This window comes from Rattus norvegicus, chromosome 9, assembly GCF_036323735.1.
Source record: "Rattus norvegicus strain BN/NHsdMcwi chromosome 9, GRCr8, whole genome shotgun sequence".
Classification (NCBI taxonomy): Eukaryota; Metazoa; Chordata; class Mammalia; order Rodentia; family Muridae; genus Rattus; species Rattus norvegicus.
Window position 1 is genome coordinate 75,929,922 of NC_086027.1, and position 15,949 is coordinate 75,945,870.

Below are 15,949 nucleotides of genomic sequence, written 5' to 3' on the forward strand. Positions count from 1 at the left end.
GTGGTTGTACCAGCTTGCAATCCCACCAACAATGGAGGAGTGTTCCTCTTTCTCCACATCCTCTACAGCATCTGTTGTTTCCTGAGCTGTTGATCATAGCTATTTTGACTGATATGAGGTGGAATCTTAGGGTTGTTATGATTTGCATTTCCCTGATGACTAAGGATGTTGAACATTTCTTTAGATGCTTCTCAGACATTTGAAGTTCCTCAGTTGAGAATTTTTTGTTTAGCTCTGTAGCCCATTTTTAATAGTGTTATTTGGTTCTCTGGAGTCTAACTTCTTGAGTTCTTTGTATACATTGGATATTAGCCCTCTATGGGATGTAGGATTGGTTAAGACCTTTTCCCAATTTGTTGGTTGCCATTTTATCCTATTGACAGTGTCCTTTGCTTTGCAATTTTATGAGGTCCCGTTTAGTAGATTCTTGATTGTATAGCATAAGCCATTGGTGTTATGTTTGGGAAATTTTCCCCTGTGTCCATGTGTTTGAGGCTCTTCCCCACTTTCTCTTCTATTAGTTTCAGTGTATCTGTATATGGAGGTCCTTGATCCACTTGGACTTGATCTTTGTACAGGAGATAAGAATGGGTCGAGTTTGTAAGCATCTTCCCCACGTGTGCGAACTGCTGTAATGGAAGTCAAAGGGAAGGAAAAAAAATGACAGGAAAGAGTCGACAGACATCACAAGCAAAGAATAGATTTCATAAAAACAGTGAGTCTAGTTCTTCAAGTACATTCCCAAGGAAAGCTGCTAAGGAAGGCAGACCTAAAGTCACACCTAAGAACTTTGAGAAAGGTGCCACAGAACCTGACAAGAAGCGTGTGAAGAAGTTCAAGAACAAGCCACAGTGGGGCAAAGGACCAAAGGACAAATTCCAGAAGGCAGATAAACTCAACAAGAAGAGGAAATTGCAGCCAGATGGTAAAAGTGATGAATCAGCAGCCAAGAAACCCAAGTGGGCTGACTTCAAAAAGAAGATTTAAGAGCTGAAGCAGAGCAGGCAGCTCGGTGATAAGACGACATCGTGGTTTGAGCAAAGCACATTTGGGAGAGCTTGAGAAAAAAAGACTGTGACAAAGAAAAAAGGGGCGAAGCTCATGAGTGATTTGCAGAAGTTGATTCAAGGGAGAATTAAAACTATTGCCTTTGCACATGACTCTCAACTCCAGTGATCCAATGCCTCATTCAGTAAGGGCGTGAGGAGCTGAGGAAACAGGCTTTTGAAGAATTGCAAGGTGACTTGCTGAATTAAGTAAAGCCAAATATTCCAGGAATATCGCTAAGAAATTTCTCATGTATGGAAGTAAACCACAGGTTGTGGAGATAATCAGAAGTTTTAAAGATCATGTGAGGAAGATGCTGCAGCATTCAGAAGCATCGGCCATTGTGGAGTGTGCATACAACGACAAAGCCATTTTGGAACAGAGGAACATGCTGACAGAGGAGCTCTGTGGGAACTCTATGGGAACAAGTCAGCAGATCACCCATCTCTGGAAATGGTGCTAGAGTTGCAGCCTGGGAAGCTAGAGCTTATCCTGGATGAAATGAAGCAGATTCTGACTCCCATGGCCCGAAAGGGAGCTGTGATTAAGCACTCACTGGTTCATAAAGTATTCCTGGACTGTTTAACCCATATCCCCCCCAAAACTTCAATCGGAACTAAATGAAACCATCCGGGAAGCAGTGGTATACCTGGCAACACACACTATGGTGCCAGAGTGGCCATGCACTGCTTGAGGCATGATACACCCAAGACAGAAAAATGATCATGAAAACAATGAAGACATACATGGAGACAGTTGCTAATGGACACTACTCTCACTTGGTTCTGCTGGCAGCGTTTGATTGTATTGATGATACTAGGCTTGTGAAACAGATAATCATATCAGAAGACATCAGTTCCTTGCCCAGCATAGTTAATGACAAATATGGAAGGAAAGTCCTGCTGTACTTGCTGATCCCAGAGATCACCCACACGGTGCCAGAGATGATCCAGCTGAAGTTGTTTATCAGGTTTAGGAGTTCTCTGGCAGGATTTTTGGGGGTCACTTAAGTATACTATTATATCATCAGCAAATAGTGACATTTTGACTTCTTCCTTCCCAATTTGTATCCCTTTGACCTCCTTTTGTTGTCTGTTTGCTTTGCGAAGGACTTGGAGTACTATATTGAATAGGTAGGGAGAGAGTGGGCTGCCTTGTCTAGTCCCTGATTTTAGTGGGATTGCTTCAAGTTTCTCTCCATTTAGTTTAATGTTAGCAACTGGTTTGCTGTATATTGCTTTTACTATGTTTAGGTATGGGCCTTGAATTCCTGATCTTTCCAAGACTTTTACCATGAAAGGGTGTTGAATTTTGTCAAATGCTTTCTCAGCATCCAATGAGATGATCATGTGGTGTTTTTCTTTGAGTTTGTTTGTATAGTGGATTACATTGATGGATTTCCATATATTAATCCATCCCTACATCCCTGGGATAAAGCCTACTTGATCATGATGGATGATCATTTTGATGTGTTCTTGGATTCTGTTTGAGAGAATTTTATTGAGTATTTTGGTATCGATATTCATAAGGGAAATTGGTCTAAAGTTTTCTTTCTTTGTGTGGTTTAGGTATAAGTGTAGTTGTGGCTTCATAGAATGAATTGAGTAGTGTTCCTTTTGTTTCTATTTTGTGGAATAGTTTGGACAGTACTGGTATTAGGTCTTCTATGAAGGTCTGGTAGAATTTTGCACTGTACCCACCTGGTCCTGGGCTGTTTTTGGTTGGGAGACTTTTAATGACTGCTTCTATTTCTTTAGGGGTTGTGGGACTGTTTAGATGGTTCATCTGATCCTGATTATCTTTGGTGTCTGGTATCTGTCTAGAGAATTCCCCATTTCTTCCAGATTTTCCAGTTTTCTTGAATATAGGCTTTTATAGTAGGATCTGGTGATGTTTTTTTAAATTTCCTCAGTTTGTTATGTCTCCCTTTTCATTTCTGATTTTGCTAATTTGGATACACTCTCTGTGCCCTCTGGTTAGTCTGGCTAAGAGTGTATCTGTCTGGTCAATTTTCTCAAAGAACCAGCTCCTGGTTTTGTTGATTCATTGTATAGTTCTTTTTGTTTCTACTTGGCTGATTTCAGCCCTGGGTTTAATTATTTCTTGCCTTCTACTCCTCTTGGTTGTATTTGCTTCTCTTTATTCTAGAGCTTTCAGGTGTGCTGTCAAGCTGCTAGTGTGTGCTCTCTCCAGTTTCTTTTTGGAGGCACTCAGAGCTATGAGTTTTCCTATTAGCACTGCTTACATTGTGTCCCATAAGTTCGGGTATGTTGTGCCTTCATTTTCATTAAATTCTAAAACATCTTTAATGTCTTTCCTCATTTCTTCCTTGACAAAGTTATCATTGAGTAGAATATTGTTCAGCTTCCATGTGTATGTGGGCTTTCTGTTGTTTTTGTTATTATTGAAAACCAGCCTTAGTCTATGGTGATCTGCTAGGGTGGATGGGATTATTTCTATCTTCTTGTATCCATTGAGGCCTGTTTTGTGTCCAATTAAATAGTCAATTTTGGAGAAGGTACCATGAGGCACTGAGAAGAAGGTATATTCTTTTGTTTTAGGATGAAATGTTCTATAGATATCTGTTAAATCCATTTGGTTCATAACTTCTCTTAGTTTCACTGTGTCTCTGTTTAGTTTCTGGTTCCATGATTGATGAGAGTTGAGTGTTGAAGTCTCCCTCTATCATTATGTGAGGTGTAATGTGTGCTTTGAGGTCTAATAAAGTTTCTTTTATGAATGTGGGTGCCCTTGCATTTGGAGCATAGATGTTCAGAATTGAGAGTCATCATGGTAGATATTTCTTTTGACGAGTATGAAGTATTCTTCCTTATCTTTTTTGATAACTTTTGGTTGAAAGTCTATTTTTTTGTTATACTTCAAGTCAACTCCAGCTTGTTTCTTGCGATCATTTGCTTGGAAAAAATTTTCCCAGTCTTTTACTCTGAGGAATTGGCTGTCTTTGTCACTGGGGTGTGTTTCCTGTATGCAGCAAAATGCTGGGTCCTGTTTTTGTATCTAGTCTGTTAGTCTATGTCTTTTTACTGGGGAATTGAGTCCATTGATGTTGAGAGATATTAGGGACCAACGATTTGTTTTTCCTTATTATTTTTGTTGTTAGAGGTGGAATTATGTTTGTGTGTTTATCTTCTTTTGGGTTAGGTGAAAGAAGACTACAGTTCCACATCCCATACCTCCTCATCGCTCTCCACATCTCTCATCCACAAGGATGTCCCAACCCCACCCACCCTACCAGACCTCTGAACTTCCTGGGACCTCCAGTCTCTTGAGGGTTAGGTGCATCTTCTTTGAATGAACCCGGGAGTCCTCTGCTGTATATGTTTTGGAGGCCTCATCTCAGCTGGTGTATGCTGCCTGGTTGGTGATTCAGTGTCTGAGAGATCTCGGGGATCCAGGATAATTGAGACTGCTGGTTCTCCTACAGGGTTGCCCTCCTCCTCCGTTTCCTCCAGCTTTTCCCTAATTCAACCAGAGGGGTCAACCACTTCTGTTCACTGGTTGAGTGCATGTATCTGCATCTGACTCTTTCGACTGCTTGTTGGGTCTTTTGGTGAGCAGTCATGGTAGGTCCCTTTTGGTGAATGCTCCATAGCCTGAGAAAAGCTGTTAGGTTGTGGGGCCTCCCCTTGAGCTGGTTCACACTTTGGGCTTGTCACTGGACCTTCTTTATCTCAGATTCCTCTCCATTTCCATCCCTGCACTTCTTTCAGAATTATGGTTCAGAGCTTTGACTGTGGGATAGTAACCCCATCCCTCACTTTATGCCTTATCTTTCTGCTGGAGTTGGGTTCCCTCTCCCCACTGTAGAACATTTCATCTAGGGTCTCCCCTCACCCCCTTGAATCCTGAGGATCTCTCACTTCCCAGGTCTCTGGTACATTCTAGAGCATTCTCCCAACCTCCTTCCTCCCTAGGTCACTTGTTTCCATTCTTTCTGCTGGCCCTCAGGGTTTCAGTCCTTTTCCCTTAACCCAATACCAGATCAGTTTTATGTTGAGGTCCTTGATCCACTTGGACTTGAGCTTTTTGCATGGTGACATATATGAGTCTATTTTCATTTTTCTATATACAGACAGCCAGTTAGACCAGCACCATTCACTGAAGATGCTTTCTTTTTTTCCCCATTGTATATTTTTGGCTTCTTTTTCAAAGAGCAAGTGTGTATAAATGTATGAAAGTGTATGGCTTTATTTCTGGGTCTTCAATTCTATTCCATTGATCAACCTGTCTGTCTCTGTACCAATACAATGTAGATTTTTATCACTATTGCTCTGTAGTAGAGCTTGAGGTCAGGGATGGTGATTCCCCCAGCCATTCTTTTATTGCTAAAAATTGTTTTTGCTATTCTGTGTTTTTTGTCTTTCCAGATGAATTTGAGAATTGCTCTTTACATGTCTTTGGAAAAATTGTGTTATTATTTTGATGGAGATTGTATTGAGCCTGTAGCTTGCCTTTGGTTGGATGGCCATTTTTTACTATGTTAATTCTGCCAATCCATGAGCATGGGATATCTCCCAATTTTCTGAGATCTTCGATTTTTTTTGAGCAACTTGAAGTTCTTATCATAAAGATCTTTCACTTTTTTGGGTAGTTACTCCAAGATATTTTATATTATCTGTAGCTATTGTGAAAGGAGTTGTTGTATAGATGTTTAGAATTGAGAATTTCTCTTGGTGGATTTTCCCTTTGATGAACGTGAAGTGTCCTTCCTCATCACGCTTAATAATTTTTGGTTGAAAGTCTATTTTATTGGATATTAGGATGGCAACTCCAGTTTGTTTTTTGGAACCATTTGCTTGGAAGACTTTTTTCCATCGTTTTACTCTGAGATAGTGTCTTTCTTTGTTATTGGAGTGTGTTTCTTATATGCTGCAAAATGCTGGATCTTGTTTGCATATCCAATCTGTTAGCGTACGTCTTTTTATAGGTGAGTTGATAGATACTGTTTGAATTTGGTTTGTCCTGGAATACTTTGGTTTCTCCATCTATGTTGATTGAGAGTTTTGCTGGATATAGTAGCCTGGGTTGGCATTTGTGCTCTTTTAGGGTCTGTACAACATCTGTCCAGGATCTTCTAGCTTTCATAGTCTCTGTTGACAAGTCTGGTATAATTCTGATAGGTTTGCCTTAATGTGTTACTTGCCCTTTTTAATATCCTTTGTTTTGTGCATTTAGTGTTTTATTATGGAATTCCTTTTCTGATCCAATCTATTTGGCGTTCTGTAGGCTTCTGGTATGTTTATGGGCATCTCTTTCTTTAGGTTAGGGAAGTTTTCTTCTGTAATTGTGTTGAAGATATTTACTGGCCCTTTTATTTGAGAATCTTTGCTCTCATCTATATCTATTATCCTTAGGTTTGATCTTTTCATTGTGTCCTAGATTTCCTGGATGTTTTGGGTTAGGAACTTTTTGCATTTTACATTAGCTTTGATGGTTGTGTCACTGTTTTCTATGGTATCTTCTGTCCCTGAGATTCTCTCTTCTATCTCTTGTAGTCTGTTGATGATGCTTGAGTCTATGACTCCTGATCTCTTCCCTAAGTCTTCTATTTCCAAGGCTGTCTTCCTTTGTGTTTTCTTTATTGTTTCTAGTTCCATTTTTAGATCCTAGATGGTTTTGTTCAATTCCTTCATCTGTTTGGTTGTGTCTTCATATAATTCTTTAAGGAATTTTTGTGTTTCCTCTTTAAGGGCTTCTACCTGTTTACCTGTGTTGTCCTGTATTTCTTTAAGGGAGTTATTTATGTCCGTCTTAAGTCCTCTAACGTCATTATGAGATGTGATTTTAAATCATAATCTTGCTATTTTCAGTTTGTTGGGGTATCCTTGACTTGCTGTCATGGGAGAAATGGGTTCTTATGATGCCAAGTAGTCTTGGTTTCTGTTGCTTAGGTTCTTACACTTGACTCTTGCCATCCGGTTACCTTTGGTATTAGCTGGTCTTGCTGTCTCTGAAAGTGGCTTGACCCTCCTGTAAGCCTGTGTGTCAGCACTCCTGGGAGACTGCTTCTTTCTCAGTGGGATTTGTGAATGGAGAGCTGAGGCACAGTGTCAGCTCCAGGAGCAGATGGAAACTGGAAGGATCCTGTCCCATACTGCTCCTTGGTTCCTGTGTCCTGAGTACTCTAAGTGGGTCCCTCTGAGCAGAAGTGGTAGTCTCACCTGTGCTCTCAGGTATGTCAGCTCTCCTGGGAGACCAACTCTCTCCTGGCAGGATCTGGGTACACAGAGATGTGGCACTGGGTCAGCTCTGGGCGGGGACATAAACTGAGGTGACCTCTATCCTAATCTTTGCTCTATCTCTAGGAATATTACAGAACTATTGCTGGGGACTGGAAGTGGGGGTTGCGGGGAGAGAGTTGGAAACTGTTGCTGAGAAAGTCTGGAAACTTGCTGAGGGAGTTTGAAAATTGCTGCTGACACATTGTCCTTGCCTCAGCCCCAGTGATGGGGCAGCTTCTGAGGCCTTGACTTGCTTGGACTTGCACACTTCTTGGAAACAGAGATTTAGGCCTACTCTCCTGAACTGACAATTTGAAGCCTGTTATGGAGTCAGCCTAGCCTTCTCAATGTGATTTGGAGATGATAGATAAATCAGGAAGTGGTTACTCCCATGATCATGTGGTACAGGGAGGTGTACTGCTTAGTAACTAAAACCTAATGAGGGCAAATTGAGTCTTCTTTAGTCATACAAGTGAATTTAGTTGAAAGGATAGACATACAAGAGATTAATTACGACTGAGGAAACTGTGGATTTGGGGCTCTCAAAGAATACCAAGAAGATTGTTAACTTAAAGTAAATCATAAGCCTGAAGGTAAATTATAATGCCTCAACACTCTTGGGTGATCAGAGGAAGCCTAAGTGACCTAGGGTAGTGCAGTGACTTTTCAGATATAACGCCAAAGACGTATCCATGACAGAGAAGTTGGAGTTCATTAAAATGAAGGATTTTTCCCCTGCAAAACATTCTGTAAAGAAAATAAGAAGATAAGGTATGGAGAAAAAAGTATCTGCAAAGGCAAATCTGATAAAAGACAGTTGTCCAATGTATACCATGAACTCTTCAGTTCTATTCTTACCTGAGTAGGTGCTGGAAATCTCTGCACCTTCCTTTGAATATTGCCCATGAAATTAAAACTGCTCTCAGAAATACAGTCTTTTAAAAAGAGATATTGATACTGATAGGTCAAGGCAGTATCGCTACAAGTTCAAGGCTAGCCGAGGCTAAAACTTAATGAGAGCCTATTTCAAAATAACAACAAAAGTGACTTAGTGGTTAAGAGCATTGATTGCTCTTCCAGATTTGATTTGATTCCCAGCACCCACAAGACAGTTAACTTCTATCTGTAACCCCTGTTCCAGGGCATTTAATGCTTTCTTCTGACCTCCTATATGTATATCTATGTAGGCAAAACACTCATAGCCTTAACTTATAAACAACAAGAAAAAAGAGTGTAGGAGTTATATATCTTAGTGGCAGATCATCTACCTCACATATGCACTGAAAAGAGAGAAGACAGTGAAAGACAGATAAATTGATGTGCTGATAGATATATAAAAAATACATAGAGAGAATAAAATATAACCTACTATGTAAATTCTCCATCTTCTAAACTCAGACTTTTTAAAGGATTTATCCACATTGATATATTCCAATGTAATCCATTTTTAAGACTGTGACATTTCATCATATAAATGTACTGTAATCTGTTTTTCTAGCTCCTTTTGATGATGTAATGATCATAATGGTATATGTTATTGTATTTGAAAGCATTTCCTTAAGGAATATAAAATGGACCACAGTTGCTGGTCCTTGCATATGGGCATCAGCAACTTTGCAAGGTGGCATTAACTGTGTTGGCTCCCAAGGATGGGCTCTGATTACTCATTTCCACCAACGTATAAGATCTCAGCACTACAAACAACAAAACCTCCCAAACCAAACAAACCAAAATAACCCAAAAATCTAAACAACTTAAAATCTTCAAATATTGATCAGATTTAATATTATATTCCATTTTCATTTGTGCTTCAATTGAGATTGAGAGTGTGTGTTTGTAGATTTTATTAACAGGCCATTCAGATTTACCTTCTGTAAATTCTCTATATAGAGGATTTGCCCATTTTATAATAGTGCTTCAACATATTTTTTTATTTGCTTGTAGAAGCTAATAGTAATTATGAATGTTTGTGAGTGTATTCTCTGTGGCACATACTTTTATATAGAGGGTTTGGCTTTGTTTTAAGACAAGCCATCCTTAAATCTATGATCCTCCCATCTCAGCCTCCTAAGTGCTAGGATTGTAGGTGAGTACAACCGTGTCCAGCTGATAGTTTTTAATTTAAATTTATCCAATCTTTTCCTTTATGATTTATATTTGAGAAATCCTTTTGGGGGGCTGGAGAGATGGCTCAGCAGTTAACACTTGTAGGTCTTGCAGAAACCCATGGTTTGGACTCCAACAGTCATGTTCAATGGCTCACAACCATCTGCAACTCCAATTGTAGCACCCTCTTCTGGTTAGTAGTTGCATACATGTGGTACAAATACATACACTGGGACATATAGACATACATGTAATATAGAACTAAATAAATCTTTTCAAAAGCCATCCTTGTTAAGAAATCTTTTCTTAGACCAAGATTTTAAAATATTTCCCTATATTCTTTTTTTTATTAACTTGAGTATTTCTTATCCCTATATTCTTACATTGCTCTCTGTACTAATTATTTCTGAGTATGACATAAAATGGATAATTGTTCCCATATGGATAATAAAATGCTTTAATACTAGGTATTAAATATGCCATTTCTAACTGATATCTGATAACACAGATATATAGAAAGCTTCTATTTATTTGAAAATCTATTTCTAGAATTTCTGTTGTACTCTCTTGAGTTCTTCTTCTATAGCTGTAAAATCTCCAGGAATAGTCTCCATACTTATATACTGACCATGTTGTATAGAAAAGTGACTGTTCTCAATGAGGGAAATATATTACTGAAATATATTCAAAATATGAAGATGGTTGTGATTGATTTAAATACATTTAGCATTAGATGAACAATCCACAGAAGAGATTCTGGTCTCCGTAGCCCTTCATTTTCCTGACTTCCAGGTCATGATGAAGGAATCAGACCCTGGGGGCTGGATCTCTTCCTTCTAATTTGAGCTTCACAAACGGTGCTTAGCAAGCTTGAAGGTCACTGCCGATGAACACCTTGGAATGTGGCTATTAATATTCACCGGACATGCCTATGCTAAGTGACACGATTGTAAAATACTCTGAGAGCAATACTGTAGCAATTCCCAGTAGTGTTAACAGTTTCCCGTAAAATCCCATTAAAGCAGAAGATTACTGCCAGCAATGGAAACTTTGGATGATCTATCTCCCTGGAATTTTATGAAAGTGAATGTAAAGTGCATAAACCTCTCCGATTTGAGAGTTGATTATTATATTTTCTTTATTCCATTCTCCTACCTGCTTTTTTCTTGGTTATTTAACAGTTTCATACCCACTGTTGGCCAACTAGCTTGGAAAATACTTTGCAACCCATCTCACTGCCAAGCTCAGCAGCTATGCAGGTTCTAGTGCTCTCCCCACTGAGAACGTTCGCTCACCTTCCTTTCAGCTCCCCAACTTGCTGATGTCATCTGGAACGGTACATCATGACCACTCTTTCCCTTGCACCTTTGTCAGAAACCGTTTCTAAATATTAGCCAAAGCACCCCATCCATGTGCAATCGATATATATTTTCTTCTTCTTTCTGTTTGGATTGACTGGGTGGATTATGTCCTTGAAAGAAAATTTCAAACCAAAGTATCTGGCGGTGTTACATTACTACACCACCTTTGCCTGTGTGTGGTGGATTATATTCAGTGTAGCTCTCTGTAGCCCCTCCAAAGCTGGGCGAGACAGGGGCCTTGTCCTGTATCTATTCTACCATTCTTTTGTCTCTTCTGTAGCTCCTTCTCTGATCAAGTAACTTTGGTGTGATCACTGGGGACTGAAGGAGATTCATGTCTGCCAACGACAGCAGCAACAGGTGGCTGCTTCTTCTTAAAAGACTTGACTTTTTACTTTCTCTCAGAGTAGAATATTTCAATACTTTAGTTAATACTTTCAGTGGGAGTTTGGGGGCAAGAGAGGTTAAGAATGTGTGTGAGATGAAGAGTTTATTCTACGACTCCTCACCTCAAGTGTCTGACTACAACTTGTATTAGCACAGCGGGTCACTCCTCTGTGAGAGCTCCTGGAGACAGACCAGCTGACTAGTCAGCATGGGACAGCATGTGCTTGTGGCGTAGAGGATTGTCAAGCTAGGTCATCTGTGTCGGAACCGGGCTGAACCCAGTGATAGGGTATTTAATTGTTGAATAAATAACAGTGTGACCAGTTAAAGGAGGAAGAGGAGGCTAAGCCATCTTAGGGCTTCCTTTCACTGCGAAAATGCCAGCTCAGAAGAAATTCCCAGCCCACGTTTGTTACTTCCCTTGTTGACAGTTTTCTGATTAGAATTCTTAGTGTTCTCTTAATTTCATAATGATCCTATATCCAACAGCTGCAGACTGTTTTCTTTAATTAGTTTGTATTTGTTCTGCAAAAGATTGCTAAATAGAGGTGATTTATAGTAATTAATACATGCTCCCAATTGTTTAAATCTCATAAAACACCCTGAAAACATATTTTTAATACCTACATTTGTTTAGTTCTACATAAAGTTCTGAAGGTCTGTAGAAAGCGTGAATATTTAAAATGTAGCAGGAAGGCCTCTGGCCCATGCACACAGTCTTTCAAATTGGAGCTTTTGATTCATTCCAAATACAGTACCAAAGCTGTTGGAGAAGACAATGATGCTGAAACGGGCATCCGTGTAATTGGTTCTAAAAGTGCATCTTCTCATTTGTGGAAGAGACTGCAAGGGAACAGGGACAAAACTCCAACTAAGCAATTAAAACGATGGCCAGCTGAGTTTTGTGCCCTGAGATCATGTGAACAATATTCTATTCTGCTAAGCAGCTCAGAATAAAATGAATGAAGGGAGCAGTGCTGGGCAATGATAGGGGACGCTCGTAGCAATAAGACATCTGGAACCGAGAACACGGTCCCACTAGAAATCTGGATGGCTCAATAACAGAGTGTGGTATTGTTGTCGTCGTTTTATGTTCCTGCCAATTTAGAGGTTGCTGGGAGATGGTACTACCCATTTAATTATCCATTTAACCAATAGAACGATGCAGGATTGCAGAATATAGGTACCATTTTCTACTGCTCTGGTAAACCTCAGGAGAATTTTATTAGCGTATCTGACAGGTGGGTTATTTTGTTTGTGTGTTTGTTTTATTATGTTTTGTTTGTCATGGCACCCGTTGTTAGTTAATCATTCACAGGGTGCATGCCCGGGGTATATGTGGCAGCGTCCTTGGCTACAGGTACAAACTTAGACTTGATGAGCTTTGCAGAGTCATCTTATCTAGAACCCTAAGGAAGGTTCCAGGCACATGTTCATACCTTATTGATTTCTTTATGCAAATCTGACCCCAAATTTGAATCCTGATCTCTTACCTTACTTTAAAGTATCAAAGTGAGTCTTGATTATTACTTTTACTCTCTTATCCCAAGGTCTCAATTTGTTGCAAGGATAAAAGAGGTCTGCTTCTATTTTCCTTTTGCCAAGGACTGCATGAAGTTTGGGAGCTTGTCTTTAATTGTTGAGGAAGGAAGGAAGAAAAATAGAAAAGGAAAAAGGGGAGGGGAAAAGGGAGAAGGAAACCATTAACTCCTCAAACAAAATTCTCCCACAGCCTGTCTCCCTCTCCATCTGTTTCTTTCCAGGCCCTGGCTGACATAACAGAAGAAGACAGACAGACATGCTCAGGCCCAGTAACCATATTAGGTAATCGCAAAGGACAAAGAAAAACAGTACTAGCAAAACACTATTTCAGGGGAAAATCCATGAAAAATTGAATACTGCCAGGAAGAGTTTGCCCTGGGGTCTTCCAGCTAAAGTGCGTGACCTATTACCTACTGTGGTGGCTCATTTGTATGTCCCTGATGATGATCCCCCTCCTCTCCTCCTCCTTTCTCTCCTCTATTTCTTCCTCACCCCCCCCAAGGTGGTTTCTAAGTGCTTAAAAACAGCTTACCAGACCCCCCAAATCCTCAGAATATTCCACACAATTGTACGAATGTTGCAGTGTCTGTTATAATTTCCCCTCATTTTTGTCTTCAAATGTTTGCCTTGGTCTCAGCCCTTCTAAAGATGCCTGTATTTCACCACAGTGTGTGTTTTCCCCGTGTACCCAGTGGATGTTGTACGTGACAGAATTCCCTCTGAGATTTGCTTTCACAGACACTATGTCACAAATACTGATCACTGGGTTTCAGGAGCGAAGGTGCTCGTATCTCATCTCACTGGTAAGGAGACTAAAATCTTCCCCAAAGACTTGGCGACAGTGAAGCGCAAACCAGTTTTGGTCACTTTGCAATACTTAGAAGACTTGGTAAGAAGAAACAATTTAGAGAAAACAGTCTGAAATCTGGAGTATTCATCCAAGTTATTCTTTTTTTTTTTGGGGGGGGGGTTCTTTTTTTCGGAGCTGGGGACCGAACCCAGGGCCTTGCGCTTCCTAGGTAAGCGCTCTACCACTGAGCTAAATCCCCAGCCCCCATCCAAGTTATTCTTAAACTCTAAATGAACTTGTCGTTTTTAAATGTGGCTTTGGACTAAAATCCAAGGATGTTACAGTCCATACTTCAACAGCTTCACCCTAGTGAGCAAGAGAGAGACTAGTTAGAGGAGCTTCTTTGAACTCTGCACCTGTATCACACTAGGATTTCTTGAAGGGTGGGGAGTATTTGGACTCAGGTGGTAAAAAACCATGTGCTAGGGTCTGAGTTTAATCCCAGATACTTCCCAAAACAAAAGAAAACAAAGCAATGAAAAGAGATATAATTTTTGAAATTCTCTTTTTTCCCCTCAAGATGAGTAAGAATCCAGAGCACAGGGGTGTGAGGCAGCTGTGCTTTGAACTGAGGAAGAAACATGGATAGACTTCAAGCCTGGAAGAGAGCAAATGTATAGTCTGCTGCCTTCCCTCTCTTCCTCCCTGTCTCTGTCTGACTCTTCATCTTAAGCTCTGTTGCCCAGATGTACTATGGACAGAAGTGACCCCTCCTTCTTTAGCTAACTCAGTAGCTGGGGCTGTGTTCATGTGCCGGTGTGCCTAGTACTAGAAATAATCTTTAACTAGGACAAATATGATCCCTATAATCCAGCTCATAGAAGATCAATGATTGGCCACCGTTCCTATCAGTCTGCAATTAATTCAGGAGAGTCTGTGACCCATGGAAAGAACAAATCTGAGTTAGACTGTTGAATCATATGTTGTGTAAGCATTTAGAGATTCTAGCCCGATTAAAGGAAATCTCTCTCTAATGCTTTGTCCCTCATGGCTGATTCTTTCTTTTTCGTTATTTCTCATTCAATTTAAGTGGTGTTTACTCAGCATTTACCTTGCTTCTTTGAAATGTGTTGTCACTCTTTTTATTTTATGTGCATTGGTGGTTTGCTCTCATGTATGTCTGAGTGCTGGTGTCGGATGCCCTGGAACTGGAGTTGTAGACAGTTGTAAGCTGCCATGTGGGTGCTATAAATTGAACCGGGGTCCTCTAGAAGAGCAGGTAGACTGTGCTCCTAATAACTGCTGAGCCATCTTGGCACCCTCACTTCTATTCCTACGTGTAGCAGGAAGGGGGTCTTCTTCTTCTATTGTACCTTCTGAGGACCAGACTTCTATGTAACCACTATCACAGTGTGTCATTACCTCCAATTTTTACCATTTTTCACTGCCACTAAGTTGTCATGTCCAAAAGGACACAATGTTTGTTGTTGTTGTTTTATTTTTTTTTGAGACAGAGTCTCAATATGTAGACCAGGCTGGCCTTAAATTCACAGAGATCCCTCTGTTTCTGCCTTCTGAGTGCTGAGATTAAAAGCTGTGCTTCTAGTTTTTCCCATTATACCCCTATGGGCACATGACTAGTTACACGATACACGTTCAAATTTTTGGTTAGATAAATAATCACAAAAACACACAGCAACAACCCCTCTTTCTTAAATCACCCAAACCCCACTCTGTTCTACTTTGCAGCCATCAAGGGGCTCGGCCACCCCTCCACTTGTGAAATCCCACAGACAAAGCTTCATCCGCTCAGTCCTGTCTTCATTCCCACTACTTTGCTAGCTCAGCGGAATACAACTTAATCAGGGGCCTGACTTCTGCTCTAGTGGTTTCCTGCCAGGACTAGGATTATACTCTTAAACTTTCTCTTGCTTGACAGGTTCTGTAAGGGTCCATGATTCACCAAAGAATAATGCCCCAGACTCAAATAGTGTGTAAACACAAAGAGTGTTTTATTCTGCAGAAGTCCAGCACGCTGGGGTCTCCCACTACAAAGATAGAGAGATAACCAAGTGAACTTGCAGGCCTGATTTAAAGCACATTAGGGGGCTCTGGGATAGGTGACCTTTATCTTACTCATCTCTAGGGATATTCTATTACAGGGTGTGATGGCTGGAAACTGTTGCTGGGGAGGTCTGGAAACTTCTACTGACCCATTGTCCTTGCTTCAGGCCAGGTGGCAGGGCAGCTTCTGAGGGCAGGGCAGTTTCTGACTAGCTGCCTGAAACCTGAGGGTTTTTCTAGTAACTGACTTGCCTGGGCTTGCCTGGACTTGCCCAGTTCTTAGGCTTAGACTTCTGGACTGCCAATTTGAAGACTGTTACCACCTGGTGAGGACTGGGGATTTACCTCACCTTCTAGTTATTGTTTCTTCTTTAGCCGTTTCCTGTTTCTGCTGCACCTCAGGCTCTTGG

At 40.5% G+C, this 15,949-nt stretch overlaps 1 pseudogene; it reads left to right on the forward strand.

Annotated features, from left to right (window-relative positions):
- The first annotated feature begins 634 nt into the window (after positions 1 to 634).
- On the forward strand, positions 635 to 5,439 carry Pum3-ps2 (pumilio RNA-binding family member 3, pseudogene 2; annotated as a pseudogene).
- Positions 5,440 to 15,949: the final 10,510 nt, after the last annotated feature.